Consider the following 12,647-nt stretch of genomic DNA (forward strand, 5'->3'; position numbering starts at 1 on the left):
AATTAATTATAATTTGACCCCTATTTTCCTATCACTCCTTTATTTGATGTGGCAGAAATGAAATCTGTAACAAAGTAACGCCAAGACAGTACTGACAGCTGTAGCATAGGCGTGTATATAATCCTGATCGATAGTAATTTACTCGTCCAAAGTTTCGTCTCGATTAGCAGTCGATGGCGAAAACGAAGCATTTGCTCGAATGGACGAAATGGGTAGAGCCGGCTTAATAAACTTCATCACGCATACCATGTTCCATGGTCGGTAATATAGCAACGTCCTCGATAATCAGGCTTAAATTCGTTGACACGGGCGCGAAACTATTTGACGGCCGAACAGACTGATTGGTCGATCTAATTATCGGGACGATTATAGGCCCGAAACACGCGCACGCGCGCGCGCGCGCGCGCGCTTGCTCGTTCGTCAGCAAAACGAAACTCGGTAAATGCCAAACCGTGATCGCAACTATTCTCGCCAGGAAACTTCTGCGAGAAGTTTCCAACGAGCGCAGGAGCAATTTCCTTCGTTTTTCGCCAACTAACAAAATACTTCTATAACTAAGCAGCTCTCGAGTCGGGAGTGAATTATTTTAGAATGACGCGAGGGCGAGAGATAAATACACGGGGAGAGCCTAAAGAAAATTTAAACGTAGTTTTATCTGAGCTCCGACTTCTCGCAAGGCGGAGAAACGTCTTGGAATTTACCGCGCGACGATACACCCCGTATTTCGTACGTGCTCTCCGCAAATCGCTATACAAAGCGTAGCGATTGCGCTTACTAATTAAGGGCGCGTGAAAATGATCTTTCTTACGTGGTTATCAGACACACGAGACAGCCCATTAATTACTGTCGCGGGAAGTGTAGGCGCGTTAGACGTGAAACTCGGAGTGGAAATGGGATAGCATTTTTCCACCGGCTTATCCGAACATCGCAAATTCGTCACGAATAAAGTCGGACAATTTAATTCCGCGGCCTAGCCTGCGCGATTAGCGCACACGGCCGCGCGATTGCATATATCGCCGTGCAAGAAACATTGCTGGCCGGCGCGCACGCTACAGAGTTTTTCTTTCCGCGCAGATGCGAAGGAAAAATCCTATCCACCCGTATGAATATTCAGTCGCGATAAATAGAATTATGCAGCTCGCTGCTGCCGCTACGCTCGGGTGATCGCCTTTCGCGCGTGTACCGAGGCTCTTTATATGCAAGGTGTAGCGTCGATGGTGCTAGGCGCGATAAAATTAGCGTGTCCTCAATTACGGGCGAACTAGGAAATGCGAAAAACTTGGGGTAACTATGGCCCGAATCTATGGCGCATTCATTAAATGCCATTTCGTTAAAGCCCGAGCATATCAGCGGACATAAAGAGAGAGCGAGCGAGTAAAGTCGTGCTAATTACTTATTTTCACGATTGCCGGTGCTCGCAGATAAATATTTGCCTTGAGAATTAACATAATTATTCACACGGGTAAATAAAACAACTATAATCATAGATAAACGAGCTGCATAAATATAGGTATCGCGTAGAAATATATTTTTGTACAGAAATCTACATAGATAAATGTGGAATAATCATTTATTCCGATAAAAATCTGCGTTATCAATTGCGGTGTATTTATCTATAATCAGGCGCATAGTTTGTTTCTTTAATTTTCGGGGGAAATTTCGCGACAATCGAATATCTCGTCTCGAAAGTTGTGGTTATTAAACACTGAGATCATCGGCCCAACGTGCGACGTAATTTAATGCCGAGCGTGTTGAAAGCATATTCAAGAAGTCGACGGAGTCATCTGGCGAAGCGAACAGATATTAATTTAGGTAGCATAAGTGAGGTACATACCGCGGGTGCTACGTAATATTTAAGCTGAGTGCTCGAGGCCGCGTTTCGCTTTTATGTACGAGGGGGATGTGCGGCGTGCTAAGCTTGTCCACGACCGCTGCCCGCCCCCTCGCTCTTGCCGTTGCAACCACCTGAATTAATCGCGGCGCCCTGCGAAAATAATTATTGCTCGTCCCTCGCTTCGCGTGTACGGCCGCGATAATTAACGTTTACACGTCGCATCGCTCTTTTAAGCACGTTCAAGGCGCGTTTCTCCCGACGTGAGAACGTTAACAATTACGTCGCCGCGAACGGAGCCACAAAGATCGCTGTTTCACTTTCTTTCAGCTCGTGTCAGCAAGATATAATCCATTGTCGTCGGTTTCTTGAAAATAATTATTTATTTTTCACTAGTTTTACGATGTATTTTAAATCGTATAACTCTTAATAAAATTAATCCGTACGGCAACTTCTTTATACTTTCTAATATCGTTGTTGTTTTTTTTGCGAGAAACAAAGAAATCTTAGATCTCTGTTTTCGCATACAATCGAAACTGACTACGTTTAACGTGTGGCGAACATATGTTTCAGACTGGTCGCAGCTTACTCGGATCGCCGAATAGCGGGATGTGACGCTCGTAACGAAGCACCAAGTAAGTGCAATTCACTTCAGGTGACGGAGCGTGCTTAGAATTCGACCGCATGCTAGTCTCGACCAACTCCAATCCGGCTTGCTAAACTCTGAGATTTTTGACCTTTCGGGTCAACGACATCCGCCAAGTCGAACGATTCGATCTCGTGTGATTTACCTCGAATCCCACCGCATCCCCTACCTTTGCTTCCCCTCTCTTTCCGTGACTAATCTAGGTTTCCGTAACGCTTCGGCAAAAGATGGCTGGAAACTGTCGCAACCTCTTTGAACTGCGGATCACGTCTTGACCGCACCTCGTTCCGGGGTCGAATCGGATCCCCGAGTCCAGTCGGACCCGATGAGCAGCGTAGCGTAAAGGAGCCTGATTGTCCATATTGTCCGGCCGCGTTAAGTTATGGAGATCCGTAATGCTAACCGGGTTGTGTCTTTAGTCTTAGCTACGCGTTGGTTACAGAGGAACGCCAAACGAAATCCGTCGCCGGAAGGCGACGGATATGTCTCGCCCAAAGACAATGGACCGTTTCGCAAGGCATGTCACGTAATAAAAGTAGAAAGCCGGCATGTGTTTCACGAACAAAAGGAAAGATAACTTCGCCTTCGATATGTCGGTGATGCTCAGCGCGCCGGAAATCGACATCTTTCCTACCGTAGCTATCGCGTTAAAATTTATTACAGTTTACATTTAGCGAAAAATCGACCAATGTATGCTTTTATCAAAATTCAAATATCTTTGTCTAAAAAAGGAATATTTTTTAAAATTACGGATCAAAACGATAATATTTATGGTTAAAGAAACCGCTTTCTGCAGCTTTATTTCCTACTTTTATTATCAGTATTATTTAGTTTCATGCAAAGTGTTGAATATTTAAAATGCTTTGTCACGGATATATAAATTGCAGTTAGGTTCAAGTCGCGCAGCAGTATTATTCGCAGCGCGGTGCAGAAAAAGCGAGTTATAGATTTACAGAAGAGACTGTCACATTAAATGACGTTAGTCCGGGAGTGCGAGTAACGCTGAGCTGGCGACCGTAGAGCAGCCGGATAGGACAGGACGTTCCTGGCCCTCGTTAGCACCCTCCTACGCCCGGTTTGCGCTCTCTTCCGCTTCCAGGCACATCCACTTCACTCAACGAAGGCACCGTGCCGAACAATCGTCTCGTAATTCTTCCCAATCAACCGATTGTCGAAGCTAAAACTATTGTGTCTTTCCACGGGCGCTTCGGAGAGACCGAGGATTCGAAAGCATCCCCTTAACTGGCACATAACTCCCGCTGTTACCCTCCCTTCTTGAGCCCGTCCTCCGCCCGGTCCGTTTGACGACGCTGTCGTCACCTCGATGGCGACAGTCGGTAAAACGTTCCGGTCCTCGCTGAGTGCGGTCAATCGACCGGCAACGACGGCCATTGTGTCTCCTCGAGAGACGCTAAAAGACGCGTTTACGTTTCGTCATTGTGGCCCTGACATTGCGATTTAGTGCGTTTAAGGAAAATTCGACAATCGCGCCGAGATCTCAAGTTCACGAAGCCGGCGGAAAAAGATATAAGCTATATATCTGTATTGCGATTACGATATAATATCGTAATTATTAATAATAATCTACGATATCTTAATTGCAATGAATATTTTAACGATTTACAATAATTTTAGCGCAATAAATCCAAAATTAATGCATAAAATTTGTGTCATGCATGTTTTTTATTATTTAAATTTTTATATCTACATAATTTCTCTATTTTTTATGAGTTATTCAGAAAAATGCTGAATTCACGCAAAGAATTTCAACTTGAATACGATCCATTTCTCAAAATCAAGCTTTCTTTCTTGTTTAAAAATATTCAAGAATTTTCTACAAGAGTTAATCAGCGGGCTTAAAAGTTTCCTAGATTGAACAGAAAAAAATTATTTTACTTTTAGATTCAACACACATGAATTACACAAAATCAATTAATTCAATTCGATTCAAAATGATACAAAAACGCATACGGGATGCGGAGCGGAGTGATTTAATTAAAAGCAGAGCGACGAAAAATAAATCTTATCGCGCAATTAACGTATGCTTTTCTCCGTCTGCTGGATTCCCTCGGCGTCTCACGTCCCTCCGGCATTCGTCCTTCTTCGATTCCGTCTTTTTCACCCTTTTCTTCGCTTCCTTCGAAATACGGTTGCGCTCGCGTTCTCGCTCTTGTTCTCTCTCGCTGTAACATTCTCCCTTGCGTGGGAACCAAACGTGAACTCTTGTCACGAGCACGTGCGCACGCCGCAACACGGCTCGCCGGAAATGACGTAATAATTAATGGACTCGTATCAATTAGCGGGCGCCTACACCCCCGGTCCCGGTCGCCAGTTTTAAATCGGTTTATGCCGCGCAGCAAATCTCTCGGTCTCACCTCCATCCTCTTCTTCCCCTCCCCCTTCCCGCCCCGTCTCGCGTACGAGCCGCACCTATTAATTACGAAAGGGTCCATCAATTTGACACATTAACGTATCGCCGGTGCAGATGTCGCGCGAACGCTAAACCGCGCCGCCATATGTGGCGAAAAATGTCGCTCCGCAGCCGACCGTTTTTTCGAAATTTTTTGCGCCACCGTTCCGCGTTAATGACTTCATATTTTCAAATGCAATAACTTTAAACGATTAGTTTAATACGTCGACAATATCCCGGGTGTTCTCTCGCTTTTTTTTTTTTTTTTTTTCTCCTAAACTTCTCTTTGTAACAGCGCGTCATACATCACGATCGTAATTCACGCGTGGTACCGCACTATCGAGTGACAAAGCAACGCGCCAAAAACGTAGATAGAAGAGCGAAACCAAAACCTAACGCCGCAGCTGGCACGTGAACGGGCACACCGCGCCGCGCCATTATTTATAGGGTTTACGGGATTTGGTCCACCGCAAAGGCAACGGCGCTAGGCACTGCGCCCTTGAGGGTCTCCGGCTCGCAAATCGAGGGTGTTGCCAAGTGGAAACTGAGAAGACGTTACTGTTTACTATCTCACCGCGAAGACCCGCGCACCTCGATCCCCTGGAGCATACGTTCGCTTATATTGTTGGCCCGCGGTCGCATTCTCTGGTCGCATCATCCTGCCCTTAAACAATGAGTTCCATATACCGAGTGTTCCTCTTGGGAAGTTAACGACGGGCCTGCTTAGGATAATGCGAGCATCACGAAACGCCGCGGCTCGTAATGAAGGTACATGGACATCGGGCCGTGACGCTCTCGTAATGTCGTGAGAACGAGAAAAGTGTCTGTAATTCCTTCGAGTGCATTCGTCACGGCGACCAGAACTATCTTTATATTAGTTGAGATTCAAACTTACACTATAAAATTGTGCGATTAATTTTTCCTAGCTAAATAAATTTTTAATGTAGTAATTTCAGCTATAATTCTTTCTATCGTTCTCACTAAATAAAATTTTCAAAACTGATATAAATTGATATAAGCAATTGTGCAAACAAATTGAAAAATACCTTCAACAATTTACTGAATTTATTATAGATATCTAAATAATAATGAATGAAAATTGCATGAGATATTTCTGGTTTTGAAGAACAAAGAAAGCATAGATGAATCTCGCCCGAGGCATGATTCGACGTAAATTCCCAGACGACGACCAATTTGCAGAAATAAAGTTCCGACGGCCATTGTTTGCCGAATCTTGCACGCGGAAATGCCAGTGAGAGGCCCTCATTCTCTTTTTCCACTCCATACATCTTTCGAGGGCGCGTCTAGCCGTACCGTTACCTTTCCTTGGACCCTTCGACGTAGAAACCCTTCTCCGTTTGACGTATCTCGTTTAAGCCCGAAATCCGCTTGTTTATACAAACTAAGGTATACCGACGGGGCGAGAGAAATGGAAATAGCAACCGAGAGGAGAAAGCGCGAGGAGAGAGACAAACGCTAAGGAAAAATTTTTCTATAGATGCCTGCTCCATACAATTTCATCCCTAACCGACAAACTTTTCTTTTTAGCCCGACAAGCTTCTTATTGCGAGAGACAATTCCAACAACTGACGTTCCTTCCCAACCTGCGTGCTCGTCTACTCTTATTTTTTTTTCTTTTCCCTTGTTGCTTGCACTTTATCCAGCTTTCGTCTTGTCTTCCCAGTTTTCTTTTTCACACACTTCGTGTGTGATCTACGAGCAGTCGTTCTAGCGTTTCTCTCTCACTTTTGGTAAGATCGACTCTTATAAATTACAAAAATTTTATTTTATATAATATCTTTGGATAAGTAATTATACACTGTTGTTACTTTTTTTGTGTGCGTAGGTAATACATTGCAAATTTTTCTAATAGAAAAAAAGTATCGATTAATTGTAGATGTAAATATTTGCGAATTACACGCAGAGGAAAAGTATATTTACGATTGAAAACGCTGCGAAAGGCTTAAAGCCTCGTGCTTTGCCTTGCTAGTCTCGCGTTGGATTGTCACGAGCTTTCCGATGAGTCCGCGATCGTTTCGGCCTTTCAGCTGTTCAGCATCCACTGACCCGTATGCCAAGTTTGTTTTACGAGACATTCAGAAGTGCGTAACAGTCGATTTGCATTTATATTAGTGCTCGCCGAAGCGTGAGTCTTAGACCATTGTTCGTTCCAACCCCGTCAATTTGAGCAGTACCCGTGACCCCGGCCCGACCGATGTTTCTCCTTTCTCTCCCCATCCTGAAAACTTTAAACTCTCTAGAGACTGCGCGTTTAATCGCACGGAATGAGCGCTGGATGGTATGAAGATACAATGTTGCACCGAGGCGCAGCGCCCAATCCGCGGGGATTAAAAGTCGATCGTGCAGCACGCGGAGTCTCGATAGGGTACGTGTTAATACGCCAGCTGATGCACGACGGTGACGCCTTCTGCGTCTCATAGATAATTCGATCTGGTAGTAATAAATGAGACGGACAAACGATCCATGAAATAGGCTCAGCCGCGTCAGGCGATCGGTGCTTCTTGACGCGAAACGAGTTTAATCCTCTAAAAGAAAATTGGCGCCAGATTTATGAAACTTTTCATTATTCCCACAAGTACTGCGTATTATATATATTTTTTAAAATAAAATAGAGTGACCGAGCAGATAGTATAGATGATAATATAATATAATAAAAAATTAAGAAAAGTTTGATCTTTTAAACAAACCGAAAAGAATAACATATCAATGATAAGATCAATAATATTTGTTCTAATAATTAAAACATTTAAAATCTAAGCTGATACAAAATGCATAATATTTTTGTGCATATATTTTAATCTTTATATTTATATATACATCTCTAAGATGTTTATTTTAAATATTAAAATGATAAAAATGACTAAAAGTTAATAATTTTATCATTTTTAATTAATCATTTATCTAATCATTATTCATAATCTAATTAATAATGTTCTCCTCTTTGTTTTGTTTCTTTTCTCTATTCGAGAATACTTGTATATTTTTTTAGAGCAGACAGCACATGCGGAAGCATGTTGCGCTTTGATTAAATATTGATTTGTAACCAATACGTTACGTACAATTCGTAAGTAATTGCGCCAGCGTAAGAGGCTTATGCGAAGCTTCCGGCTCTTTATTTCATTCTCTGCATATCTCATCGTAAGATTTCCGGGAGTGTATTCGTCCGCCGCGTCTGTCGTCCCTCCGCTTCGAGAGTAGATCGAATCAAAGTCTTGTCTGACGCAGCGACGACTGTTCGAAATTAATTTTTTTCCTCCCTGCTTTCGTTCAGCCACTCGTTCGTTGTCGCACGAAGCATCCTCTCATTTTCCCTTCCTTCTTTCGCACTTTGTTTATCGCGTTTCTCTGTTCCTCCCCGAGGAATCTCTTTTTCTAGTATCCGTTGAGGTACGACCGTGCAAACGCCGTTAGACGGCGCCGTCCGGGGCGGATTGTAAATTTCTTTAAAAAACCAATCTTCTCCGTACTTACGGCTAATGTTTCGCGGAGAATTGCAATTTGCGCCCCGACGCCGGAGAGAAAACGATACATATTTTTTGGAATTTCGTCTCTGATGACACAACAGCATCAGTGAAAGTAGGGAGAAAAAACATACAGTGTTCGCAAAAATGGATGAATGTAACAAATGTTATTATTATGCACAAGTATATAAAGAATAGAGGATTTTAGAAATTGTGGAGGCTACAATTAATATGATTTAAACAGCCCAATTATACGCACGCAACGCGAATGCAAAATATTTTTACTTCGGTCCGAGAATCATGCATGAAATCATAATTTTCCAACGCGCATTCAACCATATCGTGCATAAAGCGTTATTATTGTTGGCAGTTTATCATTGGTCTCCAGGGCTCGCAAGTCGTGGCTTAAAACTGCATTATACGGTACTTCGCGGCGGTCGTAAAGCGGTCTCTCGTCTCATGAAAGCATAGAATATTAAGCGAGAAGTAAATACGCGATATGGTTAGACGCGGGTAATAAAGTGATGATGCTATGAAAGTAAGCAGAAAATTTATTAATGATGGTTTCGTTTCCGAGCGAAATTCGACGAGTCTGATCTGAAGCGATTTTTTTTACCGATTGACTACATTTTGATCTTCATTTACATATAATGCATTTATGCATACAAAATAATTACATTTTATTGTTATTTTTTTTTATAGGTTGTTAAATATAGCAAGTAATTTTTTGTACAAAAAATATTTAGATACTTGCTTTTAATGGAAAATGTACGAAAATAAGTTTCTTATGACTCAAGAGAAGAATTTTCCGAAATATTTTTTATTCGCGATTAGATTTTTAACGTATAATTAGTTTTTTAAACGTATATTAGTTTTATATTATATTTGTTTTTATATTAGTTTTTTTAACGTATAATTTTCGTATAAAAAAAATTAATTTAAAAAATTAAAATAGAAATAAATTGACTGTTATTTTTGATAATTTCTAACATATCTCTGAATATCAGAAAGAATCACAAGTTATCGAGGTTTATTGAAAGCTTCTTATTTTATTAGATATATACGGACATTTCTATTAGCGAATTTTTTCGAACTGATTTCTGATCAAATGCACGGCAACGTCTCGAATCGAATGCAATCACGGCGTGGTAGCTGTATCAACGCTGTTATTGCCGCAGAATATGATAAGCACGGTAGCTATCGGTTTGTGGGTAATGGTAATTACGCGGAGAGCCCTGAGGCAACGAGGGAGATGGCAACAATACTCCACGCTTGGGGTGATGCAGAGCTATTAGCTCCGAATCTGATAGCCATAATTATGCTCGTCTCAGATCTCGTTACGTCTCGACTTGACAATCGTAATTGTTCCCGACATAGTTAATGAATTGCTGTGGATAACGTTTTATTTACAATTAAAGATATGGAATAAAGTAAAAGCTGTCGAAACGTTTATCAAGTCTTAAACAGTGCTTAATCTTCTCTTGAGTTATAAGAAAATTATTTTCATACATTTTCCACTAAAAGCAAATCTAAACACTTTTTGTACAAAAAATTACTTGCTATATTTAAAATGTTTGCTATTTCTACTTGTTTTATTATTGGTACGATTCAATTTGTACAATTAAGCTGATTTTTAAATTAGCTGTTTAAATCAGTTGGAATTAAATCGACAGCTATAATAACGTTTTATTAAAAATTAAATTTCGTCTTTTATGTATGCGGATGCATTTTTTACCATGCAGCTGATTTGTTTGATTTATACGCATTTTCATTGTTTCGACGAAAATAACACGCTCAATAAATAGCAGCTCTATTAGAACATGCATCCAGTATACGCAGTCAACTTGGCACAAGTTTCGCGATAGTCGACCGATTAGATGGAAAGGCAAGTTTTCCGTATCGGTCCAATTACCGGCGAAATTACAGTCGAGGCCGAATCTGCCAACTAAGAACGCTTCCCCGTGCGTAACACGACTCATATATCTCTAATCTAGATTATTAATTAAATCTGGCGCATAAAGCTGTTTCAGCTGGCAAACTCCGAAATATATTACCCCGAATCGCGAAATTAATGTAGCCGCAAGTCGATTGCGGGGAGGTGTTTCGCCCGGGAATGATGTTGCAGCGTCGGGACAAAAATAAAATGCGAACCTAAGCGAATAAGCAATCTAATCATTTTGTTGTAATATTTCTTACACAAATTTCTCCTAAATTCTGATATTTAAAACTTTTTGGTACAAAATTTGTGGTATTTTTGTTTTTTTTGATAACACATATAGTGAGAATTTTATGCTTATTCATAAAACGTGTTGCGTATTTAGAGGGGAAAAAAATAAGGTTTCGCATTTATGAAATATTATATCACATATCGTGAATGTATTGATTTGCTTTCTGTATGCTGCGAGACGACATGCGTCACGACAGACATCGCGCGGTATGATCTTTGCAATTACTGTAGAATATTGTTTCGCATTTCCATATTGAGAATATATCAATGCGACACGTCTGGTTCGCCGTCGCGAACATAATTACGTCTTTGATAAAATCTATACCACATTGAGCATTCGTGTAAAGGCGCGGATTTTATGCACTGAAAAGGACGCGACGAGAAGCTTTACGTGTGAATGATGTTTCAATATGACCCTTCTGCTTCTCACTTTAACGGCGGTTCACGACATGCGAATGAAGATAGACACATGTGTAGTACCGTGTTAGCTACCGATCTTTTATGAAGGTATCAATTCATCGTATAATCGACAGCCGCTGCCTGTCGCCGTCTCCTAAAGTTGAAATATTTGTTCACAGATCATGAATGGTACCTTTGCATGCGTGAATCAGAAGTTACGTCCGATATAAATAATGAAAGGAACTTTCTAGTGCGTGTTAATGTCCAATAATAATAAATTTACTTATATATTGATAAATATTTAAATACGACATAGCTTGAAAAATTATATTGCAAATATTATATTGTTATATTTTTCCAACAATAAATGAATTTATGTGAAAGAATGCGCACAATGTTGGTTAGCAAAAGGACTTTCTGCTGAATAGAACGAGTCAGACAAATAATACATGCTAGAGACGGCTTTCGTAGAAGAGTTCAATGGCAACAGATCGTGAAAAAAAGAATCGTACAGCTAATTAAAGAATTACCCGCTTTTGAATTGAGAAGAGAGACCAATAGAATGGACAATAGTTCACTAGCAGTCTAAACGGACTAACAATAAGTAAAGCGTACCATCGCGTCCATTTCGTCGCAGACAAAAGCTAAGAATCGATTGAGAATTTCCCGGAATCAACCATGATCCATTTTTTTCTTTTTTCTTCCGTCTTCCCTTGTTATTTAGCTTCGGTCCCTTCGTCCAAAGTGTACTAACACTACGCGCCGTTTCGCAGCGAGATGCGAGCGCGCACTGTCTACACGCCTGCATCCCGCCTGTCCCTTTATCTTCGATTGGGCGGCGGGTCGACAGACAGGGTGGCTATTACAATTAGTGGACATTATGATAGGATGGGCAGCGTGCAGCGCCGTACCAACATCGATGAACTGACCGAGCAAGCGGCCGGTACAGTCTATCATTGTGGACCGGCGTGTGTGTGGCTTTAGCGAACCGTTCCGTTACTCCCTTTCTCTTGTCCCGATCGGTGCCACCGACTACCTCGTCCCCCTTTCCCCTCTTGATCCGCCCGAGCTCTTCCCCTCCCGCCTTGCGACCCCTTTCGTAATTACAAGCATTCATTTCACACTAAAAGCAGCCAGCACTGGCGCAGCCTGGAACCATTCGAAACGAGTCCCGTGCGAGTCGCATTTTCACTACAGATTGCCACCCATCTACTCTCCGCTCTCACCCCTCCCCCCCCCCCTTCCGGGCCGTTTCGTTTTGCAATGGTTCGCTGCGGCCCTTTTCCAAATTTCCGCGATTACAGACTATCGCACTCGATCGTAGCGAGGATATATCGATCGGCGCAAATATGTGAAGTTGAAGAAAGATTTTATTTAGTATCTAAAAAGACTGAAATGCACACCAAAATATTAAAGGCATTAAATTGTTGTCGGTTGCTATTGTTTTTTTAACAATAAGAATAGTAACTTTTAGATAGCATATCTTCTGATAAAATTAATTAATGTATAGTTATCTTTATGAAAAAACATATTTTAGTAATTTGTAATATGATGATACACATACATGTATCGTCATCGCGTGAAAAATGTTTGATATACTATTTTAATGTTAATTATTATGGTACGAGCTTTTAACGCCGCTTTTATTACAC

This window comes from Linepithema humile, chromosome 7, assembly GCF_040581485.1.
Source record: "Linepithema humile isolate Giens D197 chromosome 7, Lhum_UNIL_v1.0, whole genome shotgun sequence".
NCBI lineage: Eukaryota > Metazoa > Arthropoda > Insecta > Hymenoptera > Formicidae > Linepithema > Linepithema humile.